At 35.3% G+C, this 18,333-nt stretch overlaps 1 non-coding gene across 1 annotated transcript; it reads right to left on the reverse strand.

The window, feature by feature from the left end:
* Nucleotides 1–3,136: 3,136 nt before the first annotated feature.
* LOC136321190 (small nucleolar RNA SNORA8) lies at nt 3,137–3,273 on the reverse strand. Its single transcript, XR_010728473.1, has one exon. It is a non-coding gene; the product is annotated as a small nucleolar RNA SNORA8 (small nucleolar RNA).
* Between the last annotated feature and the right edge of the window lie 15,060 nt (nt 3,274–18,333).

Consider the following 18,333-nt stretch of genomic DNA (forward strand, 5'->3'; position numbering starts at 1 on the left):
TTCCTCTGTTCTGTTTGCTAAAAGATGAAAGTAGGAGAGATGTACTTGCCAATATTATAGGATATCTGTGTTCGTCAGTTCTGAGTCCCATAACAAAATGCCATAGATTGAGTGATTTAAACAACAGAATTTTATTTTCTCACATTTTGGAAGTTAGAAGTTTCAGATTAAAGTGCTAATGTGGTCAGTTTCTGGTGAGAGCTCTCTTTCTGGCTGACAGATGGCTGCCTCCTTGCTATGCCCTCACATAGTAAAGAGAGAGAAAGAGAAAGCAATCTCTCTGATGTCTCTTCTCATGTCACTAATCCCATCATGGGGATTTACCCTAATGGCTTCATCTAAGTCTAATTATCTTCCAAGTGCTCCATCTGCAAATACTATCACTTTAGGGGGTAGATATTCAACATATAAATTTGGAGAAAACATACATAATTCATTCTACAGCAGCCCCATTTCTGAATTTGAAGTTGACACAACTGATGGTTGCACTCTCTTTGTATATACCAAAGAGGCACTGTATGCAATGCTTTCTATCTTCTATATTCCATTTCACGTTTTACATTGTTTTGGCTGATGTTTTTTTTTTTGTCCTAATGACTCACTGTATTATACAACTCCTATTAGAAAAAAACAACAACAAAAAATGCCTTCATAAAATAATATCAGTCAAATCAGGGAAACTCAATGGTTGAAATGTGAGTGTCTTAGATTAAGAAGCCAGTATTTGATTTCTGGAGAAGGCATTGATTTTTCTTTTTTCCAGAGAATGTTTTATTTAGGTTTGCTCCTTTAATGGTCTGTGAACAATCTAGGAATGAACAAAAGCTCATTTCTTTGAAAAACAGCATGATATTTGAAAACCAAGTTGGATTTTAGTCATATAAAACTTTTTTTGGATTGTACCTTTGTTGCTGGCTAAGTGTATACCATTAAACAAAATTCTTGACCTCTCTGAACTCAAGCTCTTTGTCTACAATATAAAGTAATGATACCACCTTAGATTGTCATTGTGTAAATTTAATAAGTATAAAATACAAAGAACCAAATGGAGTCTTTGAAATGCAGTAGATGATCAAAACTCTTATTTTTTTTCTTCATTATCTTCCTTCGAGTCGTTGGCCTATAGGTACAGATTTTCAGCTATACAATGGGGAAGTTTCAAGGATCTAATGTACAACATGGAAATTATAGTTAATAATACTCTATTATATACTTGAATTTGTTGAGACTAGATCTTAAGCATTCTTACCTTCCCCCCACACACATCTATGGATGTGTTAATTAACTTGACTATGATCATCCTTTCACCATGTATAAGTATATCCATCCAGTCATCACATAACATGTACAGTTATACTTGTCAATTATTCATTAATAAATCTTGAAAAGCAAAATAAAATATGATTTAAAAAATATGTCCTGCTAGAATAAAGGTTTTTATTTAATGACAACTAGCATTGTCACTGGCCACCCCAAGATTTCTAATATGAATTGTTCTTGAGAGTTGTATATCTAGCTGGTTTTATGCTTATAATCTTGCCATAAGACTTTAAAAATAATTTAGTATATTTTGGCTGAAAGTAATAGGTATTCAATCTAACAAAGGCTTAAACAAACAGGATTTTTTTTTAATATAACAAAAAATCAGGATCACCACCATAACCAGGTGAGTGCAGGGGCTCCATTAAAGGACCAGAAACATTTTTTTTCCCTTCTTACTCCATTATTGATAATGTATCAGCTGATTTTCTCGTGGTCACAAGCTAGGTTTCTCAGCAACGGCATCAGTTTTGTGTTGAAGGCCAGAAGGGACTTACAACTGTATCTATCTCTCATTACAGATCAAAAGAAGATTTCCAGAAACTCCCAAACAGCATCACTTACATGTCATTAACTAAATTATGTCACATGGTCCACCCTAGTCACAGGAACATTCCTAAAATATTAGTTTTTCTATTCTCTAGGCCTATGAGGTTAACCAAGGAGTAGTATCAGTTATATTTGGTAAACACCACTTACTCAGTTCAGTTCAGTAAACACTAACTGAAGAATTATTGCCAGACACTGTACTAGATGCTGAGGCAGCTGAAAATAAAACCAAAATAAAAAGAAAGTAGTTTCTCTTCTTGAAGAGCTCAATTACATAAAAAAGACAAATAACCAAATAGTTAAACTGTAATTAAAAAAAAATACTTGTAGGGATACAATTCCATATTCTACATAAACTTTCTTCAAAGGTCATTTCAGTGTAACCAAGGTTATTCCACACATTCCCTCTGTATTATACAGCTGGGTCTTCCCATGCATAAGTAGGACAGTGAAAATCTACCTTTATCACAATGACCTTGAAATGGTCTCTGAATAATCAAGAACTCAGTTCTATTTCAGAATTAAAATTTTTTGTTTTTTAATTGTATGTCTATGGAATTTGTTATATTAGGTGAATTATAGTAAGTCAATTACCTAGAGCAGAATATTTCTTACATTGTTTTTGATAAAGTATTAAGTTCCTAATGTCTTAAAAACTTAACAGAAAAGAATTTTCTTAACAGGTCACAGTTGGACACACTGCCGTGGTTGAATCTTATATGTTCTCTTTACCATCATTCAAGGTTTGGCAAATTTTATCTGTAAAAGGCCAAATAAATTAGCTTTCTAAGCCATGTGGTCTCTGTGGCAATTTCTTAGATCTGCCATCACAGTGTAAGAGCTGTCATAGATAATATGTAAATAAATAAGCATTGCTGTGTGCAAAAAAATAAAATAAAATGTGTTGATGGAAACAAGGGACAAGCTAAATTTGGCCCGTCAACTATAGTACAATATATTGATGTTTCTCATAATGGTAACAAAACGTCATGACATTTTTTTAGATTGTGTAATAGCAGATGTAATTATCAAGTAAAATAACATATTTAAAGATGGCTCAATACGTTGAAAAATTATTTTCCATTGATTTTTAAGTTTAATATTTTCTTCCTCCTTAGCTCTCTAAGGATGAGTGGAAGAGATAATAGTTATCAATAATATGTATATGCCAAGGCAATTTCTCTGTAAAGGGACTTAAGCATACATAAGTGTGTTATCTTCAATAATTTTAACAGAAAAATATAGCTTATATGTTTTATTTTTTTAATACTATATCAATAGAAACACCGGGTTTAACATGCACAAAGCCAAGAAAATCAAAATGCCAGATACTGAATTTCTATCACACTGTGCTTTGAACACCCAGCAGGAATAAACTGCTGAATGCAGATACCATGCAGTACAATAGCCTATATGTTTTATGTTCAGAGTATTAATAAAAGATTTTTCTCAATTTGTTGGGTTTCAGTTACCTCATGGGTGTGATATCTCAAACACATGGGAGTTGATATAGTCTAGTCTTCTTCACCGATGTGGAAAATAGAAGCTTTGAAAATCAAAGAAACTCAATAGACACCAAAGACAAGAAAATACAGCCAGGGGCTCAAATAGCAGGAATTATCAGAATGGGTGAAAATCAAAAAGAGGAGCAGAGCTGATGAAGAAACAAGGACCAGCAAAGGCACATTCATTCAGTTCATAAGGTTAAAGTTATACACCTGTTCTGGGAGATGTCACTTAACAGATTGAACAAGGGATAGTGGCAAGTGTTCTTCTAAAGCTTAAAGATGGGGGTTCTGGAGCCAACCCCTGAGGTGTGGTAATGAGAGAGATGGGTAACATGACCTCAGAAGTGACTTCTGAAGCTAATGTTCTGTGAAGTCTGCTGTTGTGGTGGCTATTCTGGGTCACCATCTCAGGAGGGAACCTGATGCCTTACAGATAACTATGTTTATGTAAACCTGGTCACCTCCATGCCTCTGTGAGCTGCCTTTTGGTCCATGAACTCCACCTGTGGCCATTTTCAATGTGAGAAATCCACCCTGGTGCCTGACTAAACTGCTAGACTTAAGGAACTTTCTTGTCTCCGATGTGCCAGGAAATGCCAGTTAGTGGTCATGAAAGCTCTGTGAGGGATATGGCAAATCCAAAGATACCCAAGTTGGTGAGAGAACTGAGGCTTGGGAGGGTGTATGACTTTCACAAAATCTAGTGGAGAAGGCTAGATACAGTGGTGGAATTCAAATAATCTAACAACCGGTTCTCTGCCCTAATGACCGTTTTAAGTATAAAAAAGATATACAGAAAATTAGTTTATTATTTCATGCATTTAAGACTTAAATAAGAACAATAAAAGAAGTACAAAACACTTCTTTTATTGGATTATATTATAAGAAAGATTTTTAAAATAGTGTTGAAAAAATATTAAATACCTGACAAAAACCAATAAAACTGTTAAGATATTTCCATATTGCTTCATGATTAATGTCCTCACTTGCAATTTTTTCACCTATGGACAAAATGAACATTACTACAGTTGCTTAGAATACACTGTTGTGCAGATGAATGTCAAAAAAGAGTAATAAATGTAAATTTGTGATTTCCACATTGGGCAGCTGCCCAGGCATCCAACTTAGAAAGAACCCTGATTACAAGTGTCATTTTAACAACCGGTTCACCAAACTCAACAAAAAGTTAGTTATTGGTTCTGCTGAACCAGTGTGAACCAGCTGAATTCTACCACTGGCTGGACCCAAGTTCAGAGCTTTTTATGCTAACAAATATAGAGTGATTTTGTTGTTGTTGTTCTTTAGTTATTTGGTTTTTCTTACTCTGTTTCATTAGGATGGTTCTCTCAGGTCCATGAAATAAAATTTAAGGCTATATTTTCAGTAAATAAATTATTTAACGTATTGATAACTGAAAACATAACTGAATATATGTATATTTCAACACTTTAAAATCTTATTTTAATAATCCTTCATTTCTGTTAAGAGGGAATTTCTTTTTTCATCTTGGCTATAGTGCTGGATACATTATGTTATTTACTCCTTACTATCATAGTAGGTATTATTATTGTCATGATTGGACAAAGAAAAAAACTGACATTTAAAGGGACTAAGTTAGCAAAAATCATAGCGGTAAGAGGGAGAAGCATTCTTCTTACCTCATTCAGTGGACCATTATCATTGCTTCTTTTCAATATGTGCCTCGGAAAATATTTCTATACATTTTACAAGAGCTTTCTATCTTCTGTTTGAAATTTATTTCTGAATTCTCAGTGCACAATTATAATAAAACTGAGAGGAAAAAAATGATTTGCAAATATTGAAGCCATGGCTGACTATACTCTATAAGACTGTATTAACCTCTCTCTTGACTGAGGGTTAGCAATGATAAGAAAGCACCACATTGTGTTCTGTTGTAGGAAGCTTGCAAGCCTGCAATAATACACACAGTCATATATATATTGCTCACAGTCATATGTATATAATACATATATAGTATATAATATATATAACACACAGTCATATATGTAAATATATATTGATATATATGTATTATATAATAATACACCAGTTTTGTGTGTGTGTGTGTGTGTGTGTGTGTGTATACCAAAGCAAGGTCTACAGAGACAAAGAAATCTCTCCTATTTCAACCCGATGTCACGGAGAAGGAAGCCTCCTTCTAAACTGAGGTTATTTACTTTCATTATGTCCTGAGGTCAGGAGCTCTGCAGGACCATAGCATCTGATCTATTGCTAGCATTAATCTGGAGAAAACAGATTGTTCTATAGTGATACCAGTGGAGATGAAGAGTGTTGTGTAAATAAACCACCTACCTGTAACTAAACCTGTCTCCCATCATTGAACCTTTGCTGTTCTTCTTTCTTAATAAATGGCTTCCCTAAGAGATGTCAAATTCCAGAAAATTCTATAAAGTGCTTACTTTATATAAATAAAATCTAGGCAACATAGTGGGTGTTGACATCATATTTCAAGGGGATTATGTGTGTCTAAAATATATTGAGAGGTGTTGAAGCATATTAAAAGAAGATGGGTTCTAATACCTAGGCTTATTTAAATTTGAATCTCATTCCAGCTGTTTGTTTCTTTTATAAAAGAAAATAATTCTGTCTTTGTCATCTTAGGAAATTCTATTAAATAGGGGTAAAATACTCAATTCTCAAGCATTTCTGGAAGACATTACCATGTAAATAAATGAAAAGCAGTACCAAGAACATAAATAGTTCCAACAAGTGGGAGATATTGTTAGACCCAATAACAAATGGGCGTTCTTATAATATCAATAAAAGGGAAGTATTTCCTTTGGAAAATTATTTTTCAATGTACTTCAAAATCTAAAGAGGAACCATTTAAGCTCTTGATATAGGCTTTTGTCCTAGTAATTCAGCTTCTAGGAGACTTACCTTACAAAAATCACACAATATCAGTTTTTGGCCTAAATCACCTCAATCATTCCACGTTCTCCTCAGAGTGAAGGTCAATTTCTCAAAAAAAAAAATCTTTAGGTTATCCTATGATACTGAACTTGTAAATTTCTTGTCCCATCACTGTCATTTTTCACCTTGAAGTCTAGGTATAACAAACATAATAAACATCTTTCAGATCCTCAGAGGAGTCATATGCCAACCATTCTAGCTGTCTAAACTAGCCTTGCCTTCCCAAGTATTTCTAAGTTCTTCATCTCTTTAAATGCTACTTACTCCAGAAGCCTTATCCTTAACTTCCCCTCTGAGTTGTCCTTTTTTGAACTTCTGAAAAAAACATTTCTATTTTGACACTCATAGTAGAGTCTGTTCACTGGTTAATATTCAACACAGAATGTAAGCTTCATATGAATATTAACATAGCTTTTTGTTTTTCATTGTATCTTCAATGCCTAACACACCCATGTTTATGATAGAGGTCCTATATTTTTGTTTATTGAAGAATGCAGGAAATAAATCTAGAACAAAAGAAGTCCTAGACAGTCATCACTAAGAGTAAAAAATGTGAAGAACGTGCCAATACATTTTTCCAAATAGAAAATGGGTTAAATAAACAATGATTTCCCATATGATGATATATCAGTTCAGGCATTTTGTGTAAAATTAGCTTATAATAGAAAATGACAATGATAGCTATTATTAAGTAAAAATTCAAGAAACAAATTATGCATTTAATTACCTCAATTATAAAAGATACAAATAGAAGAAATATACTGGAAGAAATATTCTAAAATGTTAATAGTTTTTTTTTCCTATGGGTAGCAAGGTTATTAAAGATTTTAATTTGTCTTGATATTTTTCTATATTTTCAAAACATTTTAAATGAGTATGTACTTGTGAGTTTCTATTGCTATCACTGTTTTATAATGCATATTATAACATTTTATTTATAGAAATGAAGAGTATTTGACACCTTTCAATAGGAAAGTGACCCAGGACTTCTGGGCAAAAAACTTAAATGGTGAACTGGCAGCAAAGGCTGGTCAGCAGCAGCATAGATTAGTGTTTTTATTTATAAAGCTGTGATTTCCCCAAGCAAGATGGGTGCATCCACTTGCTGATTTATACCCCTTGTCAAGACAAGCCAGAGAACGATAATTCTCTGATGCTAAGCCTTCATTTGAAATGATGTTTAGTCACTTCACTCCCCAAATGCTATATCAGTTATATAGTACCTGTTGACACTGTAAGACACATTTAAAATGAATTCTTTTCATGTGGGAGAAATCCACCAATTCAGTGATAGATGCACTTTATCTCCAGGTTCAAAATCTCTCTTGCCTGCACAGTAGCCTTCACTCTTTGGCTTTGAATCAGGGTGCTCCCAGGTGAATCATGAAGCTAGAAGCCCTCCACTGAGATCTTGCATGCTGTCTGCCTCACGTGCTCATGAGCATGAAACATCCTCACTCAGCCTTAGATTGTTTATTTGTAAAATGGAAATAAGTACTAATTTCATTATGCAGCAGCTTATCATTTGACTGAGATGTGATACTGGCCAGTATATCAATTTTTAAATTGTGAATTATTATACAAATATTATAATTCACTTTCTTGGAGAGAATTTTTTATTTATTTGTATCTGACTATATTTTTGTTCCTTAGGAACAAAATGCCAGTCTTCAACTGCTTTTGTCTCTATGGAGTGCCTTACACAGGGCTGGATGTATAGACAATGTCCCAAAAATGTTTATAACAGACTCTACTTTGCTATCAATCAATCAACAGCACAATTACCAAAAAACTGTTTAATTTTTATAATAAACCAGTCACATATGAATTTCAATCTGATTAAGAATAGATTCTGTCCTCACAGCCTAGCTATCATCAAGGAAATTGATACTGAACCAAGAAATGCAGACATAAATGTGTTATATTCAGAATCATAGGAGCATTTACCTTAGACTTGGTTGAAGAGAGTCAGGCAATGCTTTTCTAAGGAGATGACTCTTAAATTAAGTCCTTAAAAATGAAAAAGAAATTCATTGGAGGAAGGTTTAGGTGTGGGAATAGCTTTCAGGGCAGAGGGAGCAGTATGTCTGAGAGCTCTGTTACAAAGTTTCCATCATTAATAGTCCAGAAATTATCCATGAGACCATGAGCTTCTTGACCATAGACTGTATCCTCCTCTTCATGTTTCTAATGTGGGAAGCAGTTGGCATACTGTAGTAGAAGTTTTATAACTGTTTATTGAATGTACCAGTGGTCTCACTTGTATACTAGGATGCCCTTCCTGTCTCAAAGTCATAATTGAGAAGACAGATATACAGATCCCCATATCTCACCAACACCAACCTTGAACTCTGTTCCTTCTAAAATCCTGACTGAAATAACATATGTGTGCTTAAAGTAAAGCTCGATGGGCATGCAGTTCACCTGTTCTTCTATGTCTCACCGTGAGCTTAAGTTCCATCACAAGAAAACAGCCCCTGGAACATGTTCCAACCGTCAGCCAAAATTTCTGTCCACCTGAGAATATTTTTGTGTTCTGCTTTTGACTTTTATCATAGATAATTATAATCAGCCTGATGACAAAATGTAGGGAAATTTTGAAATCAATGCTGACCAGAGGGCTCATTTTTATGTTTTAATATTCTCTGTACAAGGACTCCTAGAACAAACTATTTTGCAGCTAAAATATGAACCACCATTTGTCTAACACAGTGTTTCTCAACCTGTTTTTTTTTATTACCAGTCTTTCCCCAGGAGTCTTTTTAGACATTATTTTTCCTAATAACCATCACCACCTCCACCACCTCCATGACATTTTAATATTGCAGATATGCTATATATCTGTTTATAAACTTGGGGCCTGTTGGAAAGCCACAAATCATTGTAATACATAAGATTTTTTTTATCCCTCCCCAAACCAGTTTTGTCTTAAGGGAAATATCGCTTTCATTGAGGATGCATGTTAATATCAGAAACCGCACATTCCTGCTGAGCCCCGTTTTGTACTTGTTTGTGCTTTTCTTTGTGGGCCAATGGGATGGTGTTAAAACAGGGTGTGTAGATTCAGGGAAACTTAAAATCAGACTCTGATTTTGAACTCTTTTTTATTTTGTCAAATTGTTTCACCTTTCAGTTTCCTTACCTGACAAATTGGGATAGTGATACCTGACAGAATTTATTGTCATGAGCGCTAGGTAAGATAATGCATGTAAATTACTTTATGCGGTAAGTTCTCAGAAAAATTGTAGTGGTTTGTCATTGTTACCAGGTAACATACTAGGTGGAGAAATAAGTGGATAACAATATGGAGAGAGTTAAGAGTAAATCTGATCTGTTATGATGAAGAAGATAGATCATGTTTGAGAGCAGCGAGAAGAGAAAGGTCAGGGAGTCTGAGATTATGAGCCTTGGAAGTTAGAACTTGATATAGGAGAATGTCTACTATTGTACCATCGTGTCTCTAAAATTTACTAGTTGTGTGATCTGAGAAATTTATTTAATTTCTTAATTTTAATCTTCTCATTACTTAATAAGGGGATAATGTGCTGACCATATACAGCAGTTATAAAGAATTGATGAATTAAGTGCCCAGTGATACATCTGATAAGGAGCTAGTGTCCAAAATTTATAAAGAAACTATAAAACTCAACACCAAAAAAGGCAAACAATCCAATTAAAAAAATGAGCAAAGGACCTGAATAGACACTTTTCCAAAAAGGACATATAGATGGCCAATAGACATATGAAAAGATGCTCAATGTTATTAATAATTAGAGAAAAGCAAATTAAAGCCACAATGAGATATTATTTCACAGCTGTCAGAATGGCTATCATCAATAAACAAACAACAAGCATTGGCAAGGATGTAGGGAAAAGGGAACCCTCATGCACTGCTGGTGGGAATGCAGAATGGTGCAGCCACTATAGATGATAATATGAAGTTTCTTCAAAAAATTAAAAATGAAACTGCCTTGTGGCACAACAATTCAACTTCTGGGAATATAGTCGAAGAAATCCAAAGTACTAATTCTAAAGAATATATGCACCCCTATGTTCACTGAAGCATTATTTACAATAGCCAAGATTTGGAAGCAGCTGAAGTGCCCATCAGTGGATGAGAGAATAAAAACTGGTATGTTTACACAATGGAATACTATTCAGCAATAAAAAAGGAGGAAATCATACTATTTGCAACAGCATGTATGGACCTGGAGATTATTATGCTAAGTGAAATAAATCAGTCAGAGAAAGACAAGTACCATATGATTTCACTCATATGTGGACTCTAACAAACAAAATAAACTAACAAACAAAATAGAAACAAACTTACAGATATAGAATAGACTGACATCTGTCAGAGGGGAGGGGGATTGCAGGGCTGGGTAAAAGAAGTAAAGAGAGTAAGCAAAGGAAAAGACTTATAGACACAGACAACAGTATAGTGATTACCAGAGGGAAGGGGGGTGGGTAGGTAGGTTGATGGAAGGAGACTTCACTTGGGGTGGTAAACATAGTGCAATGTCAGATGATGTAGTATATAATTGTACACCTGAAACCTATATAATTTTATTAATCAATGTCACCCCAATAAATTCACTAAAAAGGAAAAAAACAAAGCAATACATGTATGTGATACATTTAGTTCACTTTGGCAGGATAAAACCATTGAGTCATAAATGGGTTTAAGCTTTGATAGAAGATAATCTTGGTGAAGCATATAGGATTGATGATAGTCTCAGATTCATAAGTGTCAAGGCTTATAAAAAGGTAATAAATGGAGATCTCTAAGCTACAATCAATATTTTTTAAAGACTAGCAGAAATTAGGCATATCTCTAAAATGAAAATTTTTAGAAATATTTTACAACATAAAATATTGTTTTCGCCTGACCTGTGGTGGCGCAGTGGATAAAGCATCGACCTGGAAATGCTGAGGTCGCCGGTTCGAAACCCTGGGCTTGCCTGGTCAAGGCACATATGGGAGTTGATGCTTCCAGCTCCTCCCCCTTCTCTCTCTCTGTCTCTCCTCTCTCTCTCTGTCTCTCCTCTCTAAAATGAATAAAAATAAAAAAATAAAAAAAAAAAAAAATATTGTTTTCACATCTATAGCAGAATTACAGGTTAGTAGTTATTTCTAGCTTTTTTGAACAATTAAGTCTAGAAAATAAATTATTTTAGAATAAACCTAGATTTTGGAGGCAAAAGACTAAAGTAAGTCTAAGTCCATGAGAAAATGACCTCGCCTTTCTGAATCTTACTTTTCTTTTCCACTAAATGGGGGTAATAATATCTACTATGAAAGATTTTTGTCATGACATAATGAGATCATATACATATGTCATCAGTAAATGATTGACATAAAAAATTTTCTCTAAATATATATTATTCTCTCCCATCCTGAGATAAATGCATGTTCGATATATTTCAACATACAATGTTTTATGAGAAGAAGAGCCAAGATAAAGAACCTTTGTGCTGAAAAGCCAAAACAGATTGTTGCTACGCACAGCAGTCAGGAGACTGTGGTAGTAATGTAGGAGAGATGAGGCTTGTGACTTGTGCCATAGAGGTAGGTGTCTGGAAGGAGAGAAAGCCTCTTTATGAGAATGATTGAGAAGACAGTAAATCAGATATTATTAGTTCCATCTTACATTGACTGGTCTGAGGTTAAACTAGATTTTGAACCCAGGTATCTGACCTTAAACCTCTACCTAACAGGAAACCATACAGCTCCTTCCTCCCGTGTTCTCTAAGAATAGGAAATATATCTCATATACGCTTATATCTTACAAAATACCTCCCAAGGAAGCCTTCCTGACACCTTTATACATGGTCGTTGTCCAGTTAATCTTTGCCAAGTAAACAACTGCCTTGGGAGATATATGAGGCCATGGATGACAGGGAGAATGAATGGATAACTGGCTGGCTGAATATATGGCCATGAGTGGCTGATTACTTCATGTGGAATGAATAGCTATACACGAAATATATTTCAAAGGAAGTAAGATGCATGTTTCTTGTTATTGAGGAGCATCAAATGAATTTGGACAACTAGAGCAACTCTAGAAAAACCCAGTCATTGGAAGAATCTGGCACAGATGGTAGACTCATTGATTCATACATGATTAATCGTGGAAGGGTCCTCAGGAAGGCAATAGTTCAACCCTCTTGACTTACAGATGAAGATAAGAAAGAGACAGTGAGTTGGGGTGAACTGCTCAGTTAATATCAATATTTGACAGAACTATAATTTCAACCTAGTTTTCGTAATAACTGCTTGTCTAGCGAACTTTTGGCTCTACTATTGTATGAAGTAATTAGAAACAGTAAGACACATTTCTTTTTCTCGCAGCCTCCTTGAGAAACAAAGTATTATTATTTAGGGGAGGTGGTGAAGGGTATAGGGGGATAAATAGTGATAGATGAAGACTTGACTTGGGGGGGATGAACACAATACACTGTACAGAAATGTGTTGTAGAATTGAGCACCTGGAACCTGCATAATTATGTTAACCAGTGGCACCCCAAAAAGTTCAAATAAAAAAAGGAAGTGGGTCGTTATGGGGTGTTTTTTTAAATAGGTGGCTTATTCCAGGTGGGTGTGTCACACTCCCAGGCAGGATTTGAGACATATGAACAGAAGGAAATTAAAGAAATGTTCTTGCTGTTTTTATTTATAAAGTCATACTTCTGCCAAATAATACCAGAAGATATACTTATCACATATAAATCTTCCTGTTAAATGGAAGAATTAGGCTATGATTTATAAGCATTCTTTAGGGATCAGAATTAATCACAGTTTCTGAAAGTATATGATTGATTATAAAACATACATGAAAATCCTGAAATATCCAAAATTTATGTGCATTGCATTGGAAGAAATATAAAAACAAAGGGGCAGGCTTACATATCCTGCAATAAATCCAAAATAAAGGAATTTGACTTTGTCAAACTTATTTTGCCCTTGAGATATGATTGATTGGTTATAAATCAAAAGTCACAGTGAAGTTTGCAAATCCCAAACCTTAAATTTGACAAAGAGCTCTACCTAAAAATTCTACCTTTTATAATTTTGGTTCTTTCTCAAAAGTAAATCAGGCCATGCAATTTCAACTTGTGATGCTGATTGCAAGGACGGTGTTCACCATTATCATTATTAGGGCATCACTGAGATTCAGAAGGGATTTTTTGTAGTAAGTTACATTCTCAAACACTATGTGACTGAAAAAAATGTTAAAGCCCTTTACAAACTAAAAAGGGGATATCAAAGTGTGATATGATATTTAGTAGCAGCTGAGTTACCTACGCATTCGTAATACGATGTCTCTCTGGAGACATTGACTTGTTTAAATGGGCACAAATGGAGAACAGTGACATTATACTCTTCACCTTCTGCATGGTCAAGTGCCCCGATGCTTCCAAGTCACTGGTTCTCGAAGAAAAGGTGACTGACTGACCAGTCGGTAATAATTTATAACCATCTCTCACATCAGAATTACAGATGTTTCACAGCACAGCAACATTGTTCCACCACCCACAAGTAAGGTGTATTTGTTTCTCTTTCTCCACTTAAACATAGAGAACTAGTAGTGGATACAGTTTCTTACATAACAGCCATTATTATCATATCACAGGCATCGATTATAAGCCAGGCTATATGCTTGATATTTTCATAAGGTATGTCTTTGGATTCTTGTAACGGTGATATGGGTTAAGTTGCAGACCAGGACTCCAGATATCTGAAAATGTACACGTCTTACCCAAATTTACATAGCCAAACTTTGAAAGAAAGAGGTTTTTAAGAACCTGGATCAGGATGTCTCCTAGTGCCCTAACTTCTCAAGAACTTGGATGAGAGTATATAAACACAAATGCTTACAGGGTCAGGTGTGTTGCATAATTTAGTGATGCCTGATAGGTGCATGATGTACCTAAAAAACTCGGACAGTGCTCTCTTTCCATCAGGATTTTTTCAACTCTTGGTCCATGGACCAATGCCAGTCCACTGAAAATTCCATGCCAGTTCATGAAAGAGTTAACTACCCTGATCTTGTATGAAGATTACAGACCCAATAATCTTAGTCAAATTTGCTTATGCTCAGTAATTTCTGTTTTAGCAGTCTTCGAAATACTTTCTCCTATTTTACCATTCCCTAAGTGTAAAATGGTTGAAATGCACACTTTACATCAGCCAAGTCTTGCTTGTGGACATAGAAACTACAAAATTTTAGAACGGATGTTTCAAGAGAGGACTAGATTTCAAACCAAATCTTTTACCTGAAAACTCCTGAATTTTAAATGTTTATTCTAACTTTGGGGTTTTAATTTTTCTTAAACAATGTGCTGATCTTGTGATATGTCTACCTAAAGACCAAGTTTGACATAAAATCTGCTGGCTTTAAATTTCTGTGACAAGTATTAGAAAATTTAGAATGACCTCCTCATGTATAGATATTTATGCAGTTACTTTTTTTCTGAGGATGTGATGATTCCATGTGCATGGGGGATTTATCTATGTTTGTATTGTGTGGAATTAATCTATCAATGTAACTCAGAAATTAATTTATAACATATTCCGATATTGTTTATGTTATTTCCAAAGGGGTCAATTAACTTTTTCTGTTTTCTCATCCATGTCTAATCTTAGTGATGTTCTCATCCATCACTGTGAGTTTTCTCTGTGGATCTCACTTCTACTATGCACAGTTCTTCTGGATTAAATTTCATTAAGTCTAAATTTTACCTGTACATTGTTAGCAAATACTAAATGCCCTTTGTGTATATGTTTTCTTTTCTAGTAATATTTTTTAATAATTTATTAATTGAATAAATCCTGTTTATTTATATTTGTGCCTTAGCAAACTCTGGAGAACCTGGTGGTTGACTCCCCTTGGGTAATGCTTCATCTTCTAAGAATTTTATGAAGTATTTCTGATAATCCTGTATATATTGTGCTGGCCATTGATATGAAGCTGTGTGGAGATTATTAGAGGAAAGAGAGCTCAAAGTTGGTAGAAACTGCCTTCTTTATGTAGGTTTAAACACTTGGGTATATATTTCATTCTACTGCCTGAGTAATTTAATTAAAAGTTTCACTTCCAAAATACTTGCTGAATGAGGACATGTTGTAAAGTAATGCTCATTTAACAAGTCTGACAAATATAAGGAGTCTGAAATCCATGAAGAATGTGACAGAGATTTGTAATTGATTCTGTCTTATAATCTATTGCCTCTTCTTAGACTAAGGCTATGTTTTGTTTGAAATCCAGTCCATCTTGTTCATAAGTGTTACTGAGACAGAGCCTGTAATAACTGCGTCAGCCTTCTGAGATAATACCTTGCTGATTTACCACTAACTCACTGTCAAGTCCCCTTAACCCTGGGTATTTAACCATTTCTCTTTTAATCTTGAAAAGCTTTATGTTTTTCTATGACTGTATTTACTGAAAGAAAAAGTTCTATTTTTTTGAAATATATTTAATGCTTATGTTTTTAAAGAGAAAATGGGACTTTTTAAAAGAGTTTGAGTCCTATGACAGCCTCAGGAGATAATCAAAATCTAATACCACAGGCTTCATGCTTGTTCTGTGGGGAAAACAAAATTTGATGCTGTATCTGAAAATCAAGCCAATTTAAATTGAGTGTATACAGAGTCTCCCTCTTTTATTTTCCCCGCATCGTGCTGTGACTGTGCTCCCAGCCTTCATCGGCTGACACATTATTTCACAGTTCTCAGTTTGATGTTTTGCTAGGGTTTGCCAGTCCCTTCCAAAAGCATGTCCAATCCCTTTTATTTCATGAAAAAAGAAATGGCCTAAGAGAGAGAGACTATCTATTTTGTCTTCTCTATTCCATTTATAGTATACAATAATTGTTATCATGCTAATTATAATATTACCAGTAATAGCTACCACTGAGAATCTATTCTGCTAAAAGTAGTTGTAATTCGTTTATATTTTTTCAAGTCCTAAAATCTACTCTGCAAGGAAGATAGGAAGTCTCTTCTTTTTCACAATGCAAACTTAAAATCTCAGTGGGTTGAAGTGTTTACCTGGGATCTTCTACCTCCAGGCCCATTGTTCTTCTCCTATTATCACCGTGACATATAGAGGAAGCTTTTTTCCCCTTGGTTTTAGGGAAACACGATTTTGCCTTGGTCATACAGTAAAATTTTCCTTCTTTCTTACATTTATTTTGTTTGTTTGTTAGTTTTTAATATTTTTATTGTTTGAGAGAAAGAGAGAGAAAGAAGCATCAACTCACTGTTCCACTTAGTTATTTCATTTAGTTGTTCACTCACTGGCTGCTTTGCATATGTGCCCTGACTAGGAATGGAACCTATGACTTCGGCATGCTGGGACAATACTCTATCTACTGAACCACCCAGCCAGAGGCTTCACATTCTTTTGATACCTGGTTTTAAGCTCATGTGTGGCCTAGAGAAGTGTGTGTATGTTCCCCACCTTTGTGCTGAAGAGATTTTACTTTTCTGAGAAAAGGAATCAACATTTCCAAGTTATTTTTTCCCCTTTAATGTACCAAATCCTTTAATGAGCTCTGGAGACACCTAGATATTTAGTACATAAATTATACTAACAGTTAACCTTCACTAAGCAGTCCATTACATGTTAGCCACTGTTTGAAGAGTTTTATATTCATTATTAATCCATCAAATCCTCACAATAACCCTATGACTGTTTTTACCCCCATTTTCAGATGGGGAAACTATGGCATAGAGAATTTAAAGAGTAGCTTGCTGAAGGTGATAGAGGTAGGAATCAAACTTAGAGACTGTAGACACATAGCCCCAGTTGTTATATATTGTATATATTACACTATATCATATCTCCATATTGTAATTCCTATACTCAAGGGACCCATACACTGTTGAAGGAGACATGTACAGATGAATCATATGTCCTTTCACAGGGTATCATGTTGATTTACACAGAGCATTACAGAGTAATAAAATAGGAATTCCTATAAGAACCTGGTAGATATTAAGTATGATGAACAGGGGAGAAGAGAGGACGAGGAAGGCTTCTAAGAGAAGTAGCACCTGCTCTGAGTGAGCTTTAAAATATAAAAAGTCAAGAGGGAGAAGCCTTCTGATCCAAGGCAGCCAAGATGTCAAAAATAATTTTGAAATTTTCTTTTAACTCTGTAACTTTAAATCATCTAATATGCATATGTTCTATTGTTGATCATACCTCACATTTGAATTGCACTTTACAGCTGTTTTATCACTCATGTAGTGAGATAGGCAAAGCAAAACCGTGATCTTTCCTCCTTGAGAGATGCTGAACTTGTGTTAGAAGTAAAGTGTTACTAAGATGGTTACATAGGCAATCTGGTGGTAGTGCCAAGACTCTGAGACCCCAGTTCTGTGAACTTTCTATTAGACTCTGGCTTCTGTCAGAAAGTCAAGTTAGGCCCTGGCTGGTTGGCTCAGCGGTAGAGCGTTGGCCTGGCACGCGGGGGACCCGGGTTCGATTCCCGGCCAGGGCACATAGGAGAAGCGCCCATTTGCTTCTCCACCCCCCCTCCCCTCCTTCCTCTCTGTCTCTCTCTTCCCCTCCCACAGCCAAGGCTCCATTGGAGCAAGGATGGCCCAGGCGCTGGGGATAGCTCCTTGGCCTCTGCCCCAGGTGCTAGAATGGCTCAGGTCACCGCAGAGCGACGCCCTGGAGGGGCGGAGAGTCGCCCCCTGGTGGGCAGAACATCGCCCCTGGTGGGCGTGCCGGGTGGATCCCGGTCGGGCGCATGCGGGAGTGTGTCTGACTGTCTCTCCCTGTTTCCAGCTTCAGAAAAAAAAAAAAAATCACCATGTCCCTGAAATCTTTCCAATTAACATTGATGATTATTGATCACTGAATGCATATAAAAGATAAGGTATAATGTCTTTAACTTAACATGCATGATCTTTTTAAAAATATTCTTTAGACATTTCTATGTGGTAGGTATCACTGCTTCCATTTTATAGGTGAGAAAACTGAAGTTTG

Source organism: Saccopteryx bilineata, chromosome 1 (assembly GCF_036850765.1).
Source record: "Saccopteryx bilineata isolate mSacBil1 chromosome 1, mSacBil1_pri_phased_curated, whole genome shotgun sequence".
Taxonomy (NCBI): Eukaryota; Metazoa; Chordata; class Mammalia; order Chiroptera; family Emballonuridae; genus Saccopteryx; species Saccopteryx bilineata.